The sequence below is a fragment of the Lissotriton vulgaris genome, chromosome 8 (assembly GCF_964263255.1).
Source record: "Lissotriton vulgaris chromosome 8, aLisVul1.2, whole genome shotgun sequence".
Classification (NCBI taxonomy): Eukaryota; Metazoa; Chordata; class Amphibia; order Caudata; family Salamandridae; genus Lissotriton; species Lissotriton vulgaris.
The window spans coordinates 48,206,266-48,224,754 of record NC_141696.1 but is presented as its reverse complement, the minus strand read 5'-3'; the positions used below and the strand labels follow the sequence as shown (position 1 = coordinate 48,224,754).

Sequence of the window (18,489 nt, the reverse complement as noted above, 5' to 3'; positions counted from 1 at the left end):
ATGACTTTGGTGTTCCAGGTGTAACAATATTTTCACTATCTTTGCAACATTGTTCAGCATCAGAAGCAATTACAAAATAATTGACATACTGTACCAATGCATTGCCTGGAGAAAGAGAGAGTGAATCCAACTGACCTTTCAATGCTTGACTATAAATGCTAGGACTTTCAGTTTAGCCTTGAGGAGCGCTACAGAATCGGAAACCTTTTCAAGCCAGTGAAAATCCGAACAAATGGCGGCTGTCTGGATGTATGGGAATGCTAAAGAATGCATTTTTTAAATCAATTAAATCAATGACAGAAAAACTTAGCGGTAGATGGAATCATTGTTAAAAGTGTGATAATATCAGGAACCAGTGGGAATTGCAGTACCACTATTTTATTGACCTCAAACAAATCAATCACAAAACAATATATATCACCACCACTGTTAGGAAAGTCTACAGGCTCCCTTTTTAGGACTTGAAGAATAGGACTATTGCATATGTTACCGGTGGTCTCCTCAACAACTTCCTTATGTATGAGGTCCTAAACAATATTAAGGAGAGCTTGTTCTCCTGCCTTTGGTATTTCATACTGGGGAATTTGTGCTAGTATGGCGTTGTCCTTCACTCGTATAAAAACTGGGGGTATGTGCAATAAACCTATATCAACATGACCAATGGCCCATAATGTAGGTGGTACTGGATCAAATTCAGGTGTAAGGGGAAACATCTCTAAATAGGCATTATTTAGTACCCATATCTGAAAGAAACAGTTAGTTATAGATTCTTTACCTTAAAATTACCCCCAGGCGTCAGACTGGATCCGGAATGTTTTTCGTCAGCAGTTCCCCTGCACGTTGGAAGGTGGCACCTGTCGACTCCGTCGTCGGCGTCATGGTTGCCAAGATGACGTTGCTGTAGCTACATTGACGCCGCCTTCACGAGCTGATGTCAGTCTTTTTCTTTTTCGGCAACAGCAAGCGCAGATCTCGAGAGAGCGGTAACCCCAATCACTTTTTGATTGAGTTTATTGCGTTTTTTGTCGACTTCGTTTTTGAGTCTTCAACCGGCTCCTGATGCAGGAGGGATGCCCGGTTTCACAGCATGTGGTTCCTCTACCTGACTGATGTCAGTGACGGATCCCCTCCGCGTTTGCCTCTTCAGCCTGGAGTGTGACCATGACCCCAAGTCATGCTCCGACTGTCGAACCATGGCCCGAAGTCTTTGCGGGAGCGGTCCCGAAAGCTCCTCGAGGCCCGGTAGTCGTCTCCCAGTCACGCAAGGTCCCGGTCACATAGGAGGTGAAGGGACCGATTGCGGAGTCATCATCACTCCTTTTCTAAGTCTTCGCACTCGGGGTCAGGTAAGTCGAAGCACAAGAAGAAGTCGAAGAAGCATCGTCACTCTTCGACTTCCACTCATCCGTCGGCCGACATGACAAAGGGTGTGGGTGGTGCCACTCCTGTGGCTTCGTGTGCTGAGCCTTCAGGGTCGACTCTAGCCTTCCCTCCCTTTCTGGGACCAGGAGCGACCCCTGCCCAGCTTCGTCAATTTTACAAAGTGATGCACGCCATCTTTGGGGAGCCTGACTCCGCCGGCGAGCCTATGAGCCCCCTTGGATCCAGGCCTGGATCCTAATTGGGGCAGGTCGACCTTGTTAAACCTCCACCAGTGCCGACTCCACCGGCACCATATCCGCAGCCGACGCCGGCTGGACCCCCACCGGCATCGACCCCAGCTTACCCCTCAACATGGACAAGGAGCCAGACCGGCATCGGTCGATGCCGGATCCGGCACCGATGGGCACTTTTGTCCCTGTGTTCCATCCTGGCCATTTTCAGCCCAATTGGCTGCCAGAGGAGGGTGAGGAAGACTGGGAGGGATCTGGTAACCCCTTGACAGAACAGTTGGATCACAATACGGACTGGAGAGAGGAACTGGGGGATGCCAGTGGTCTGGATACCTCCCCAGACCTATGTTTGTTCTCTCCTCCTACCGTAGCTACTGAGGAGTGAGCGTCATACGCAGTGGTGGTGAGTAGGGCAGGCGAGGCTCTCGAGCTTCCTACGGTGGCAGTCAGGACTAACCTCCTGACAGAGGTGCTTCAGTCAGCAGCGAGCTCTTCGAAGCCCCTGCTCCCGTTTAATGAAGCCCTCACTGACATCCTTTTGGGCACTTGGTCCAGACCCAACACAGAGGCTCCTATGGATAGGATGATTGCCCTACGCCACCGCCCGGCCTCGGGTGACCCCACTTTCCTCACCCAACATCCCAACCCTGAGAGCTTGGAGGTTCAAGCCTACACCTCTAAAGGCGCCTTCCCTACCACACTACCGGAAAGAGAATACAAAAGCTGGATCACCTTGGAAAGAAAAATGTTTTCTTCTGCCAGCTTGGGACTGTAGTCGGTAAACACTGCATGTCTGTTGGGTCGTTACACCCACTCTGTGGGGGATACGGTGGTGCAGTTGCTGCCTCAGTGCCTGGAGGAGGCCAGAGCCATAATCTCCCATGCAGTTGCATAGGGGAGAGATGCAGCAAAGTTTACCATCTGCTGTGGGCTGAATACCGCTGACGCACTTGAGAGAATGATTTCAACGTCAGTAGCCCTTCGACGCTACGCCTGGTTGTGTTCGACTGGTTTTTCTGGAGATGTCCGATCCACCCTTTTGGACATGCCCTTTGATGGCTGTTGCCTTTTTGGCAACAAGGCAGACAATGCACTGGAGCGGTTTAAGGACTCTCAGGCTACGGGCAGGTCCTTGGGCCTCTCCACCACCCGCCCTGCGCAGTCTGCCTTTCACCCCTTTCGTGTCTATTGAAGGGGTGCTCCACCTCATCCCGTCCAGAGCCACAGGCCGGCTCAAGCTGTTCCGCCCCAGCGCGGCCGGGGACGTGGGAACCACCGGCATGGTTCTGGGGGCCAGCGAGCGGGCCAGTACACCACAGCCCTCCGCATATGGACATGACTGGAACAACAGGGCACTGAATGCCAGGGCGGACGCACTCAGCCGCAGGTGCATGATGGATCACGAATGGCGTCTTTACTTAGAGGTGGTGCAAGGTCTCTTTCAACAGTGTGGAGAGCCTTGGTTAGATCTGTTTCCACCGAAGAAAAGGCACACTGTCAGCAGTTCTACGTGTTGGAATTTTCAAGGTGACACTCGCTCAACAACGCTTTTTGTTGCGAGTGGAGTTGCGGTCTCCTGTGCACCTTTCCGCCAGTACCACTTCTGTCCAGAGTGCTGAAGAAGATCAAGCTTGACTGGGCCCAAGTCATTCTTGTGGCTCCAGACTGGAAACAACAAGTCTGGTACCCCAAGCTCCTGAGCATGGCCATCGATCCTCCGATTAGACTGCCTCTTTGGGAGGACCTTCTGTCGCAGCAGATGGGGATGGTCCTCCATCCGAACCTGTCCAGCCTCCACCTCCTTGCGTGAAGATTGAGTGGCGACAGTTGACAGCTTTCGACCTTCCTCCCGAAGTCTGTAATGTCATCTTGGCAGCCAGACGTACCTCTACTAAAAAAATATACACCTGTATATGGAATACATTTGAGGCATGGTGCACAGCAGAGGCTATAGATCCCCTTTCTTCCCCTCTTTCAGAGGTTAACCTCTTTATTCTTTCTTTAGCCCAGCAGGGTAGTGCTTTGGGCACTCTTAAGGGCTATCTTTTGGCCATTTTTGCCTTTCTCTGTCTTCCTGATCAGCTTTCTTTTTTCAAGTCACCAATTGTTAAGGTGGGCATTACTCATCTCTGTCCTTATTCTCCTTTCGTAATGCCCCAGTGGGACTTGAATCTTGTTGCGACTTATCTGAAAGAAACCGTTAGTTATAGATTACTTACCTTAGAATTACCTCCAGGCATCAGACTGGATAGGGAAAGTTTTTCTTCAGCAGTACCCCTGAATGTCGGAAGGTGGCGTTGGTCAACTCCGCGTCTATCATCGGCGTCATGGTCACCAGAATGAAGGCGCAGTAGCTACATAGACGCCACGCTTGCATGCTGACGTCAGTATTTATTTTTCTGCGCCAGCTGGCGCAGATCCAGAAAGAACAGTACCCCCAGTAACTTGAATTTTTTGCGACTTTTGTCGACTTCATTTTTGAGTCTTCAACCAACTCCTGGTGCACGAGGGATGCCCGGTTTCAAGGTATGCAGTTCATGTATCCGACTGATGTCGGTGACGATGACGGATCCGCACTGCATGTGCCTCTTCTGCCTGGAGCGCGACCATGATCCCAAGTCGTGATCTGTCTGTCGAACAATGGCCTGAAGTCTTTGCAGGAGCAGTCCGGAAAGCTCCTCGAGGCCCGGTAATCGGCTCCGTATCTCGTTAGGTCCCGGTCACGTGGGAGGTCAAGGGACCGATCGCGAAGTCATCATCACTCCTCTTTTAAGTCTTTGCACTCAGGGTCAGGTAAGCCGAAGCACAAGAAGTCAAAGAAGCATCGTCGCTCTTCGATTTCAATAAGTCTGTCGGCAAACGTGATGAAGGGTGCGGGTGGTGCCCCCCACAGCTCTGTGTGAGAAGCCTTCAGGGTCAACCCCAGCCTTTCCTCCCTTCCCGGGACCGGGAGCCACCCCTGCCCGGCTTCGTCAGTTTTACAAAGCGATGCATGCCATCTTTGGGCAGCCTGACTCCGCCGGTGCGCCTTCGAGCCCCGCGGAATCGGCTGGTGGCCTTGGATCTATGGCACTGGCAGCTTCGGCCTCGGTGCCGCAGGGTCCCCTTACATCCAGGCCTAGATCCGGATTGACACCGGTCAACCTTGATACGCCTCTCCCGGCACCGATTCCACCGGCACCACGTCCTCCACCAGTGTCAGCTGTGTTCCCAGCCAACGTCGACCCCCGGCCTCCACTTCAAGGTAGACACGGAGACAGACCGGCGTCAAGCGACGCCAGATCTGACACCAACAGGTACTTTTGTGCCCCTGTTCCACCCTGGCTCTTTGAGACCAGATTGGCAGCCAGAGGAGAGTGAGGAGGACTAGGAGGAGTCTGGAGACCCTTTAACCGACCAGTTGACTTCTGAGCAGGGCTGGAGAGAGGAACTGGGGGCCCTAGGCCTTCGAAGCCGGCGGCTTCGGCCTCGGCACCGCAGGGCCCCCTTCGATTCAGGCCTGCATCTGGATCGGCGCAGGTCGATCTTGTTACGTCTGTAGGAAGGTGGATATCTGACTATGGTCACCCCCAACTTTTTGCCTAGTGTTTAGCTGGTTTTCGACTTAGTTGGCCTGGGATCCTGCTATCCAGGACCCCAGGCTTCCTGCTCTCTCTGTTAAAATGGACTCCATGTACTTTAGGCGCATTTACCAATTGGTATTGGGTCACTCTTGTAAGTCCTTGTACAGTGTACCATAGGTACCCAGGGCATAAGTGAACCCAAGGCCTACCAGGGGCTGCAGCATGTATTATGCCACCCCTGGCTGGCCATCCAAATCTGACACAACTGGCTGATCAATCAGCTGGGGCAAGGTGGTGTAATCACCCTTTGTTTTAGATATAGTTTACCTATATCTAAACCTAAAATGGACAGATATACGCCTATAAGTCACTCCTATGGCAGGCCTTAACAATCCTGGAGGCAGAGTGCTTGGAATTATGTGAGATGGTGCTGTAGCATGAGCTGAGCCTGTCTGCAGCTTTTGGAACTAAGTCCTTTAGCTGTTTCCATGATAACGCTATACCATATACTCTTAAGTGCATTATAACCTCGCGGTTATTGCTAACTTTGGCATAGCATTATCAAAACATGTTGAGTAAGGTGTCATACAAATTGGAATACTACCCCCTCACCATTTCTGGCGACGGGGGTAGCATTCCACCCTTTTAGAGGGACACGACATGTATGTAACTGTGAACCCCGGTTAAAGTTAACTCGAGCCTCAGCATCACAAAATGCATGCTGCCACCACAGACACAAGTCTGACCTCCTGCTGCTGGGGGTCCTTCCAGCGAGGGAGGCTTGGACAAAGGGTTTCCTGCCTTGGTAGGTGCTAGCATCTCCCCAGACAGGATTTTGTGTGTTAGGTAGGACAGTCCTGAAAGGAATGAGACATGCCTGGGGCACACAAGGTGCCCTGTGCATACACTGGTTCAAACCAGTTGCTGGGGCACTCCAGCCCCAGCTCTGGCGCGAAACCAGACAAAGGATAAGGTGTGTAACCACCCCCCTTCCTGGTCCCACCCATAGGAGGGACCTAGTCATAGTACAGCCCCCTTTAGGAGAATAAAGGTAGGAGCTGGTCCCATTCCAAATTAGATTATCCTGTTTTGAAACACTACAAAGAAAAAACCCTGGACTTCGATGTTCTGCTCCACAGAAGACTGAAGAAATCTCTTTTGTGGCCAAGGAGTGACCACCCTGCATCTGCAGGCACCATCAAGCTTCCTAGCAGTTCACTTTGTCGTCTTCCCGAGTGCATCCAGACTTTAGAGCCCAACGAGACCCGGATTCCCAGACCTCACCGACCTCTACCTACATCTGCAGCACAGCTGAGATCCGTGGGTGCGACGAGACACGTGGGACCTGCCATCTTGGAGAAACTGCACTTCGCTTCCAGCACGACTTCAGAGGCATCCTCGACGAAGTGCTTTGGGGATTGAGAAGCCCCAGCCCCGAGCAGCTCCTGCACAGAAGAGCAGCCCTCCAGCATACACAAGATCTGCGTGGGGCCCTTTTGCTTGATTCCTGCTCGACGCGTTGTCTGGTCACTTTCCGGCTGGCTAGTGGCCTCCTAGACAACGATCCTTGAAATCCACACCTCTGGTCTGGTTGCTCCAGACTGGCCCCTGCTTCCCTGCAAAGGAGAAGCACCCCAGACCCTCCTGGTCTGCACCAGACGCCTTTTCCACTCACCGCTTGGGTTGCCTTTGCCAAGGCCTGTTGACTCTGAATCCGGATCCAACACCGCCGACAGCAAGAGCCTGCGTGGGACAGCTCGTGCCTCCATCCTGGTCGTCGAAGACACCACCTGGTCCACGTGGCTGCAGAGTCAAGCGTCCACTCTTCACCTGATCGCGACAACAGCATCTGGTTCCTTCCTGGTTCCACTCCAGTCACTGGCTAGTGACCGCGAACATTGTCCCCTCTACTTTCAGGTCCTCATCTTCCTTGATCCACCCTTGGATCACTCCGGACATCTTCCTTCTGGCCGCCTGCAGCATCTTTTTTTCCAGGCTCCATAGACTTCAACGTGGAAACCCGACACACTTTGACACCTATGCACCCGTTGCCCGTGGGTGAGATAACAAGAGCATTTCAGTGCTCAAGGGTAGATTGACTCTCCTAGTGTCCAGATTTCCAGTCGGTTTAGTCCTAGCTAGTCGGAACTGTCTAATACTTACCTTTTTGTAATTTGTACTGTCCATTGACTTTGTTACGCATCTCGTGTGTGAGTTCACACTCTGCACAGGCGTCCCGTGGGCCTCCTTTTACTTTCCTCAGGTCAGGATAGTGTAGTCCCAGCGATCCTACAGCCTCTGGACAGCTCCATTCCTTCTATCGATTTTCTTATACCATTTACTTAGTATATGGTTTGTCGTGCCCCTAGGGCACCATTGTAATTTGTGCAACTTAACTTTTAAGAATCTTGTCATGTGCTTAGCCCTCTGACCTCATAAAGAGTTCAGAGGTGTATGTTAGTTAATAAATATCTTGTTTATTTTCATAACTACCTGTGTGGTGTCCTTTCATTTGGTATTTAAGGGGTTATATGTGGTAAAACAGCTGGCTTCACATGCCAAAAGAGTTTAGCCTAAGACTGCTTTGTCCATGCTACCATTAGGATAGCTGGTCTATAAGGTTGACTTACAACCAATCACCATAAGCTTTTTGGACTGATACAAGGTGATCACTAGAATTATTGAGCATCATATATCAGGCCAACTTCTCACAATGCCTCCACCGGCGCCAACTCCACCAGCACTACTTTCTCTGCTGACACCGGCTGGACCCCCAGCCGGCGTCGACCCCGACTTCCACCTCGACCTGGACACGGAGCCGGACTGGCGATGGGTACTTTTGTCTGTGTGTTCTACCCTGGCTATTTTCACCCATGTTGGCAGCCAGAGGAAGTTGAGGAAGACTGGGAGGGGTCTGTTGACCCTTTGACAGACCAGTTGGAGTACAATCCGAACTAGAGAGAGGATCTCGGGGCGCCAGTGGTCTGGATAACTCCCTAGACCAAGGCATGTTGTCTCCTCCTACTGTGGCTACAGTGGTGTTGTGTAGGGTGGCCGATGCTCTCCACCTCGAGCTATCTACGGTGGCAATCAGGACTAACCTCTTGACAGAGATGCTTCAGCCATCAGCAAGCTCTTTGGAGCCTCTGCTCCCGTTTATTGAAGCTCTAACAGACATCCTTTTGTGCACTTGCTCCAGGCCCAGCAAAGGGGCTCCTGGACAGGATGATTGTCCGACGCCACCGCCAGCCCCCTGGCGACCCCACATTCCTCTCCCAACATTCCGCCCCTGAGAGCCTGGTGGCTCAAGCCTAGTGGTGAGCCAAAAATCCGTTCGGCTCGCGGATTTTGCAGATTTTCAGTAAATCCGCGATCTCCCGCGAATTTATTGAAAATCCGCGAGCGGCGGATTTGGTCGGCAAAAGTTCAAGCCTGTTGAACTTTTAACTATTTTAGGATGGCGCCGGCAAGCTGCCAGCGTTATCCTAAAATAGTTACTAAGTTAGCTTCAACAGGAAGCACTAATAGATAAAATAAAGCAGGTGCTCGAGCACCTGCTTTATTTTATCTATTAGTGCTTCCTGATGAAGCTAATTTAGTAACTATTTTAGGATGGCACTGGCAGCTTGCCGGCACCATCCTAAAATAGTTAGTTAGGATGATGTGTGTTTTGTCGAGGCTGGGTAGGTGTGCGCTCTCCCCATATCTATCGTCGAAAATTAGCTATGATGCTTGATGGAGGCCTTTGCATAATTGACTTTCACGAGCACAATCCCTGTGCAGTTCCTGTGACCTCGAGCTTCTCTGATCCATGACTGTCCTTTTATACACACAAGAGGCATGTGAACTCGCATATAAGCCCCGTCCGTTTGGCCCCTCCCCACACACTAGTGGTGTGTGCACCGTCTTTGCTCCCTTTACCCATTTGATGGACAGCTCACTCGAGGGACCCCGGCGCTCTTTGGTGTGATGGCAAAGTTAATCAGCCCCCCCAAAAATGTGAGTTTTGTCGAGGCTGGGCAGGTGTGCATTCTCCCCATATCTATCGTCGAAAAATAGTTATGATGCTTGATGGAGGCCTTTGCATAATTGACTTTCACGAGCTCAATCCCTGCGCAGTTCCTGTGACCACGAGCTTCTCTGATCCGTGCCTGTCCTTTTATGCACACAAGAGGCATGTGAACTCGCATGTAAGCCTCGCCCGTTTGGCCCTGCCCCTCACACTAGCGATGTGCACAGTTTTCCTGCCCGGCCATTACCCAAACAGTCCGCAAAATCCGCGAATCCGCAAATTTGCGGATTTTGCGGATCGCGAATTTGTAAATTCGCAAAATTCGCGAATTGCGAATTCGCAAAATTCGCCCATGCCTACTCAAGCCTCTACTTCTAAAGGCGCCTTCCCTACCACACCACCGGAAAGGAAATCCAAGAAGCTGGGCCAACTAAGAAAAAAAAAAAAGAAGAAGTTGTAGCACCTTGGGAAGAACATTTTTTCTTCCGCCAGCGTGGGACTGCGGTCGCTAAACGGCTCATGTCTTTCGGGCCGTTACAGCCACTCTGTGTGGGATACGGTGGTGCAGGCGATGCCTCAGTGCCCGGAGGCAGCCTGGGCCATACTCTCCTGTGCAGTTGCCGAGGGGAGAGACGCAGCGAAGTTTACCATCTGCTGTGGGCTGGATACCGCAGACGTACTTGGCAGGACGATTTCAACGTCAGTAGTCTTTTGACGCTGCGCCAGGTTGCATTCTACAGTTTTTTCCGGGGATGTCCAATCCACCCTCATGGACATGCCTTTGGGTGGCCGTCGCCTTTTTGGCGACAAGGCAGACAACATGCTGAAGCGCTTTAAGGACTCTCTGGGTCTGGCCAGGTCCTTGGGCCTCTCCACCACCTGCCCTGGGCAGTCTGCCTTTCACCCCCTTCGTGGCTTCTGAAGGGGTGCCCCACTACATCCCACCCAGAGCCACGGGCCGGTGCAAGCTGTTCAGCCCCCACGTGGCCGGGGACGTGGGAACTACCGGTGTGGTTCTGGGGGCCAGCGGGCAGTCCAGTCCACTACAGCCCCCTCTGCAGTAGCCTCCAAACCTTCCTAGTCCGACCTTTTAGGGCGAGTGGGCTGCAGGATTCGCCTTCACCTCCCCCACTGGTGCACTATCCCGTCGGACAGGTGGGTTTTGAAAATAGTCCTAAGGAGCTACTATTCCTCCCCTTCGAGACTACCCCTCCATCCATGCAACCTCAGTACCATTGCAAGTTGGAGGATCACCTGACCCTTCCACAGAAATTTACGGCACTCTTGGCCAAGGGTGCCATCAAGAGCATTTCTTCCCTAGAAGTACGTTGTGGTTGCTATTCCCAATGCTTTCTGGTACCCAAGAAGGACAAAGGCCTGCATCCTATCTTGGATCCCAGGAACGTCAACCACTTCCTCCGGAAGGAGAAGTTCAAGATGTTGACGCTCGCTCAGGTCTTGTCTGCCATCGACCCTGGTTACTCGATGGTAATATTGGACTTGCAGGACCCTTACTTTCACATACCAGTCCTGCTGGCCCACCGGCATTACCTGCGGTTTACGGTGGGCCATGAGCACTTTCAATTTACCGTGCTCCCCTTTGGCCTTCCCAGCGCCCCTCGGTTGTTCACAAAAGTGATGGCGGTGGTCACAGCTCATCTGCGCAGATCAGGGGTTCCAGTCTTCCCCTATCTCGACGTGAAGGCGGGCTCACCCATCGCTGTCATCTCCCACCTCCAGACTACAGCTGACCTCCTGCATTCGCTGAGGTTCTCAATCAACGTCCCAAAGTCACACCTGACTCCCTCTCAGAAGCTCCTCTTCATCAGAGCGGTTCTGGACATGACGCAGTTTCGGGTTTATCCTCCTGAACAGCAAGTTCAGGATATTCGGGCTATGATTCTGACATTTGACCCCCTATCCCAGGTTTTGGTAAGGATGACCCAGAGTCTGCTGGGCCTCATGGCCTCCTGCATCCTGCTGGTCCATCATGCAAGGTGGCTTATGCGGGCTCTGCAGTGGGACCTGAAGTTCCAGTGGACGCAGCATCAAGGGAACCTGTCCGATTGCATCCAGATCTCAGAGGGCACTGCAGGACAATTGTAGTGGTGGCTCATGAACCAGTATTGGGTCAACAGCAGATCCCTCTCCCTTCCCCAACCAGAACACACAGTGGTGACAGAAGAATCCCTTCTGGGATGGGGGGGCCACATGGTAGAGGCAGAGATCAGAGGCCTCTGGTCTCCAGCAGGGTCCAGGCTCCACCTCAACCTTCTGGAGCTTTTGCCAATCCGTCTTGCACTCAAAGCCTTCCTTCCCTCTGTCCGGGGAAGAGTAGTGCAGACGTTCAAGGACTACACCACAGCCATGTGGTACTGCAACAAACAAAGCAGGGTGGGGTCTTGGACCCTCTGTCAAGAGGCATTCCACCTCTGGAAATGGCTGGAACATCAGGGCATATCCCTGGTGGTTCAACACCTGGCAGGTTCAATGAACGCCAAGGCGGTCGAACTCAGCCGCAGTGCATGATGGATCACAAATGGCGTCTTCACTCCGAGGTGTTGCAAGGTCTCTTTCAGCAGTGGGGAGAGACTTGGTTAGATATGTTTGCCACCAAAGAGAACATGCAATTTCAGCAATTCTGCACGTTGGAATTTCCAAGGGGGCAGTTGCTAGGCAACGCTTTTTGTTGCGAGTGGAGTTGAGGTCTACTATACTCCTTTCAGCCTATACCACTTCTGACCAGAGTGCTGAAGAGCATGAAGCGCAACCGGGCCCAAGTCATTCTTGTGGGATCGGATTGGGCACGAAGAGTCTGGTATCCCGAGCTGCTGAACATGGCCATCAATCCTCTGATCAGACTGCCTCTTCTGAAGGATCTTCTGTCACAGCAGCGGGGGACGGTCCTCCACTCGAACCTGCCCAGCTCCACCTCCTTGCCTGGAGTTTGAGCGGCGGCAGTTGATGTCATTTGACCTGACTCCTGAAGTCTGTTATGTAATCTTGACAGCCAGGCATCCCTCCACTATGACGGTATATGCCTGCAGATGGAATACATTTGGGGCATGGTGCACAGCCAAGGGAACTGCCTATTAGGATTTCATTGCGGGTTGGCCCCCCAGATCGTCATCTGAACCTTACCCTTATCCTGTGCAATGTCCGATCTCTTGTGAAGCATTCGACAGAGATTTGGTACATGATTTCTACCCTTTCACCGGATCTATGCTTTCTGACAGAGACATACATGGCTTAACCCAACTAATATACCAGCCACCAACATAGCGATACCCACTGACAAATTTATTCATCTCGATAGGAAGGGAAAAACCGGAGGAGGCATAGGAATTGCCTTCAAAAAGGAGCTTAAAGTTCAATGGATATCGGTCATAAATAATGATATGATGGAACTAGGCATCATTAAAGTACAAGTGTCCCTGACAACTTCCTGGGACTGGGCTCTGCTTTATCGGCCACCTGGCCCCAAATCTAAATCCAATTTTTCCACGGCCTTGATAGAACTTATCGCTATGCAGGCTGTGACCTCCAAGAACTTTAACCTACTGGGGGATTTCAATTTTCACTGTGAAATTGAAGATAATCTAGAAGTGAAGACGCTCTTTTCAAATCTGAGCGATATCGGGCTTAGCCAGATGGTGTTAGGTCCCACACATTCGGCGGGCCACACCTTAGACCTTATTGTAACGAACTCAGAGCAGATGGAAGTACAGCAGCCAGTGTCGCTTGTCTGGTCTTACCATTACCTGGTCCAATTCTCCCTCCAACTTCAAACAGGGCCAAAAAATAAGGTCAACCCCTTATACCAAAAGGGAAAATATAAAAGACCTTGACATAAGCTGACGATGGATAATTTTGCCAAACCTTTCATCGACCAGTCCAATAAAACGGAATAAACGGATCAAGACCCTTCAGCTATGTTAACTAATTTTAATCTAGCACTAACGAAAACACTGGACACAGTGATTCCACAAAATAAGGTGACTATGACACCAAAGGGACCCTCTGCCCCAATGTATACAGTTGAACTTAAGTCTCTAAAAATCTCATGTAAAGCACTGGAGAGGAAGTGGAGGAAGGGAAAATCACCGGGAGATAGGAAAACATACAAAGTAGCATTAGCCCATTATCACCATAAAATAAAAAAACTCTTGATGCTTCTATATCCAAACCCAAATAGAAAAGTCAAAACATTTGTCCAAAGCCCTGTTTAATATGGTCAGAGACTTTTCCTCACCTTCAATATGCAAACAATTACCGTCAGAATCACAGGATCTATGCGATTCCATTGCATATTTCTTTCATGAAAAGATCGAAAAAATGTACTCAAACTTCCCGATTCAGGATATAAATAAGACCCAGACAAACAAAATAACAGACAACCTCCATATACCAAACAGGGCCGTGCTTAACCATTTCAGCCACATCTTACTTGCAGAGACAAGCAAATCGCTATCAGTAGCTAAATCCGGAGCTCCACTGGATATATGCCCACCTAGTATAATGGCTCTCATGTCCCCCATATGTGCCCCAATTATCCAACGAATTTTCAATGCATCAATAGATACAGGCCTTATTCCGAGGGCTTGGAAAGAGGCCTCGGTGTGGCCTATTCTGAAGAAATCCATCGCCGACCCACTGGAGTTGAGTAACTACAGGCCAATATCCCTGTTACCTCTACTGGGGAAACTACTAGAATCTAACATAAAGTCCCAGCTTAGTCAATATCTAGAGGCAAATGAAATGCTGGACCCCTCCCAGTCAGGCTTTCGACCGGGGTCCAGCACAGAAACAGCAACGCTGGCGGCTACTGACTCGCCAAGACGTACCCTCGACTCCGGGGGTTCCTCAGTTCTGATCCTATTAGATCTCTCCACGGCCTTTGATACGATATCTCATCAAAGGTTCGCGGAGAGACTAAGCGAGTGTGGCATCGGAGGCACTGCCCTATGGTGGCAGAGAGATTTCCTAGGGGACAGATGGAAAATTACTACTCTTGGACCATATGTCTCTAAAAGGAAATTCCTACTGGATAAAGGGGTGCACAGGGATCCTGTCTTAGCCCCACTTTATTTAATGTTTATTTATTCCCCCTGGCCAAACTTATCCAATTCTTCAGCTTCGAGATTATCTCTTACGCCGACGATATGCAGCTACTGTTTCCAATAGGTAAGAACATCATGGATGAGAAACAGCGCTTCATGGACGGTATGCTGGCGATCGCAAACTGGATGAGGGACCAGTGCCTACAACTTAACCCGGGAAAAACCGAGCTAATGCTCTTAGGGAAATCCACACATCTTTGGACTGCTGACTGGTGGCCCCCCAATTGGGTGAAGCACCAAAACCTTCCAACTCGGTGAAAAGCCTGGGAATCCAATTGGATGCCAAGCTAGATATGAAGGACAATGTAAATAACATCACAAGTTCATGTTATTATAATCTGCATTTACTGCGTAGAATAATCCCCTACCTACCCTTGGAGCACCGTAGAACCGTAGTGCAGGCAATGATAGGAAGTAGACTGGATTAAGGCAACGCCTTACTGGCAGAGGTTGGAACTACAACCTTATCTAAGCTACAAGTGGTACAGAATACGGCGGCCAGAATGGTTTTGAATTGCCCTCCTGGTACTCCATCTCTTCCTTTGCTTAAACAGCTTCACTGGCTGCCGTATTTAAGATCTGTCCTTCAAAGCCCTTAGAGGTGAGGGCCCAGCCTATCTCAGAGATAAACTTTCTAGGCACTCGAGCGAATGTAACCTGAGGTCCAACTCCTTAGCCCTCCTGAACATCCCCTGGATCCGACTCACCCGCACAGGCGGCAGAGCATTCTCGTTTATAGCACCCAAATACTGGAACTCTCTTCCAGGGACGCTAAGGTAATCTAATTCTTACCTGTCCTTTAGGAAACAATTATAAACCTGGGTGTTCTGAAACTCCTCCCATTGCAGTTTTCCCCTCAGGTAAAGCGCTGAGATGCCCCCGGGTGAGTCATGCGCGATATAAGAATCACTAACATAACATAACATAACATGGATCCCCTTTCTGCCCCTCTTTCTGAGGTTCTCTTGTTCCTCTTATCTTTTGCCCAGCAGGGCTCTGCTTTGGGCACTCTTAAGGACTACCTCACAGCCATTTCAGCCTTCCTCAGGCTCCCTGTTCAGCCTTCCCTTTTTAAGTCCCCTGTTATAAATAAATTTCATAAGGGCGTTTCCTCCTGTTCCCTTCTTAATGCCCCAGTGGGACTTGAACTTGGTTCTGACATATCTGATGTGTGCTCTCTTTAAGCCCCTACATAACTGTCCTCTAAGTCTTCTTTCTTTAAAAACTGCTTTTCTGGTGGACATCACCTCTGCGCGCAGGGTCAGTGAGCTACAAGCTCTGTCCTCCAAGTCTTCCTTTCTGGCTGTCCATCTGGATAAGGTCGTCCTTAGAACTAGAACTTCCTTTTTCCCAAGGTGGTTACTTCTTTCCACATTGGCCAACCCATCACTTTTCCCACCTTCTTTCCGCCTCCGCTTCCTTCGAAAGAGGAAGAGAGGTTCCACCGTCTGGATCCAAAATGTGCGCTTTCTTTCTACTTTGATCACACAAAACAATTCCAGGTGGACGACCAACTCTTTGTGGGTTACGAGGGCACTTAGAAAGGTTGTGCCGTGCACAAACGGACCATCTCCAGGTGGGTCATTTTGTGCACCAAAGCCTGCTATTCTTTGGCTAAGAAGGAGCCTCCAGTGGGGCAGCGCGCCCATTCCACCTGGGCAACCGCAGCTGCTACTGCTTTGGGACACGGAGTCCCCCTAAATGACATCTGTCAGGCAGCTATGTGGTCATCTCTGCACACGTTCACCAAACACTACTGCCTGGACAGCCAAGTCCGTAGAGATGGCTTCTTTGGCCGTTCTGTTCTCCAGGACTTTCCGATGTGAACTTGGTTTGTAGACCCACCTCTGAGGTTGGTATTTCTGTGGTATCTAATCTAAGGTAAGGAATCTATAACTAGGGCCTAGATGTAGGTAGAAAAGATTTACCGAATTTAAATTACCGAATTTTACCGATTCGGTAATTTAAATTCGGTAAATCTATGGGTCCGATATGTAGGTATTCCAGATGTGCTGGAATACCGAATCGGATGAATTCGGTAATACCGAATCGGTAATGCCCATTCATTCCTATGGGCTTTGAAGCCCATAGGAATGAATGGGCATTACCGATTCGGTATTTACCGAATCGGTAAATACCGAATTCACAAGGGTGCAGGGGGTGTCACTTTGACACCCCCTGGCACCCCCAAAACAGGCTTGGGTGCCATGTGGCAGGCATACATGCCCTAAGGGCAGGTCTGCCTGTCACATGGCTAGGTGTGCATGCACACATGTGCATGCACACCTGAAATCGGTATTTTACCACACAATAGGATTGTGTGGTAAAATACCGATTTTGTAGGTCCTTTGGGACTCAGAAGAGTCCCACCTACATGTGAAATTTACCGAATCAGTAAAAATACCGACTCGGTACTTTACAGATTCGGTAACTTTACCGAATCGGTAAAGTTACCGAATCTGTAAAATACTGCCCCTACATGCCAATTCATGTATACCGGTCGGTAACGGCCGAAAATACCGATTTTCGGCCGTTACCGACCGACCTACATCTAGGCCTAAATGTTTCTTTCAGATGAACATGTTACTTACCTTCGGTAACGATCCGTCTGTAAGAAACATAAGTTAGTTATAGATACCTTATCGCCCCACTCATTCTACCCATTCAGCAAACTGACTTCTAGGGTTAAGAACATCCTTTCAGGGCCCTAGTTATGGGCACCAGTGGTCAGTGTCTTGCATGGCTCTGCGCTTCTGGCGTGGAAAGTTGTGTACAGAACTGAGTCAGCGAGCAAGGGCGACGTCTATGTAGCTACCGCAACATCATCCCAGCGACCACGATGCCGATGACGGACCCGGAGTCGACCGATGCCACCTTCTGACGCACAGGGGTACTGCTGACAAAAAACCTTCCAGATCCAGTCTGACGCCTGGGGGTAATTCTAAAGTAGAGAATCTATAACTAACCTGTTTCTTACAGATATATCGTTACTGAAGGTAAGTAACTTGTTATCTTGTCTGCTCCCTTTGAGCCACTATATAATTGTCCTCTTCGTTTCCTTACTTTGAAGACTGCTTTCTTGCTTGCCATCACACCGGCTCGCAGGGCAAGTGAGCATCAGGCCTTAGCTTCCAAACCTCCCTTTTTGGATGTTCATCCAGATAAAGCGGTTCTTCGCACTAGGCCCTCTTTTCTGCCCAAAGTTGTCACCTCTTTCCACATCGGTCAGACCATCATATTGCCCACCTTCTTCCTGCACCCTTCTAAAGAAGAGGAGAGACTCCACTGTCTGGACCCAAAACGTGCGCTGTCCTTCTATCTTGACCGCACTAAAGATTTCCGGGTGGATGATCAACTCTTCGTAAGTTATGTGGGCGCCAAGAAGGGTCAGCAGTGCAAAAGTGTACCTTCTCTCGATGGGTTGTCGTAGGCATCAAGATCTGTTATTCTTTTGCTAAAAAGGATCCTCCAGTAGGACTGCGTGTCCACTCTACCAGGGAAATGGCATCCACTACTGCTTTGTGATGTGGATTTCCTTTGAATGACATCTGCCAGGCGCCACGTCAGCATCCCTGCACACCTTTACCAAACATTACTGTCTGGACAGTCAAGTCCAGAGAGAGGGTTTTTTCGGCCGGTCTGTTCTCTAGGACTTCCTGGTGTGAACTTAGTTTGCAGACCCACCTCCGCTGTTGGTATTGCTGGGGTTTCTATTCTAAGATAATGAATCTATAGCTAATGGTCGCTTTCAGATGAGCAAGTTACTCACCTTTGGTAATGATGTGTCTGTAAGAGACATACATTTGTTATAGATTCCTTACCGCCCCACCCATCCCCCCGTTCTGCAAATTGACTTCTTGGCATAGGCCTAGGGGCTTCCTTCCAGGGCCCTAGTTTTGTTCACCAGTGGTCAGTGTCTTGCATGGCTCTGCGCTTCTGGCGTGGAAAGTCTTGTCAGAACTGACGTCAGCGCACAGGGCTGGCATCTAAGTAGACAACGCAACGTCATCCCGGCAACCACAACGCTAACGACAGACGCAGAGTCGACTGACGCCACCTACTGACGCGCAGGGGTACTGCTAAGAAAACATTTCTCCGGATCCAGTCTGACGCCTAGGGGTAATTCTAAGGTGAGGAATCTATAACTAATGTATGTCTCTAACAGATACATTGTTACAGAA

At 50.2% G+C, this 18,489-nt stretch overlaps 1 protein-coding gene and 1 pseudogene across 1 annotated transcript in view; both read left to right on the top strand.

Annotated features, from left to right (window-relative positions):
- Positions 1-18,489, top strand: part of LOC147693352 (transient receptor potential cation channel subfamily M member 2-like) — a 3,804,886-nt gene that overhangs the window by 1,503,528 nt on the left and 2,282,869 nt on the right. The gene's annotated exons all lie outside the window — the stretch shown is intronic.
- Positions 10,626-13,036, top strand: LOC147693353 (uncharacterized; annotated as a pseudogene).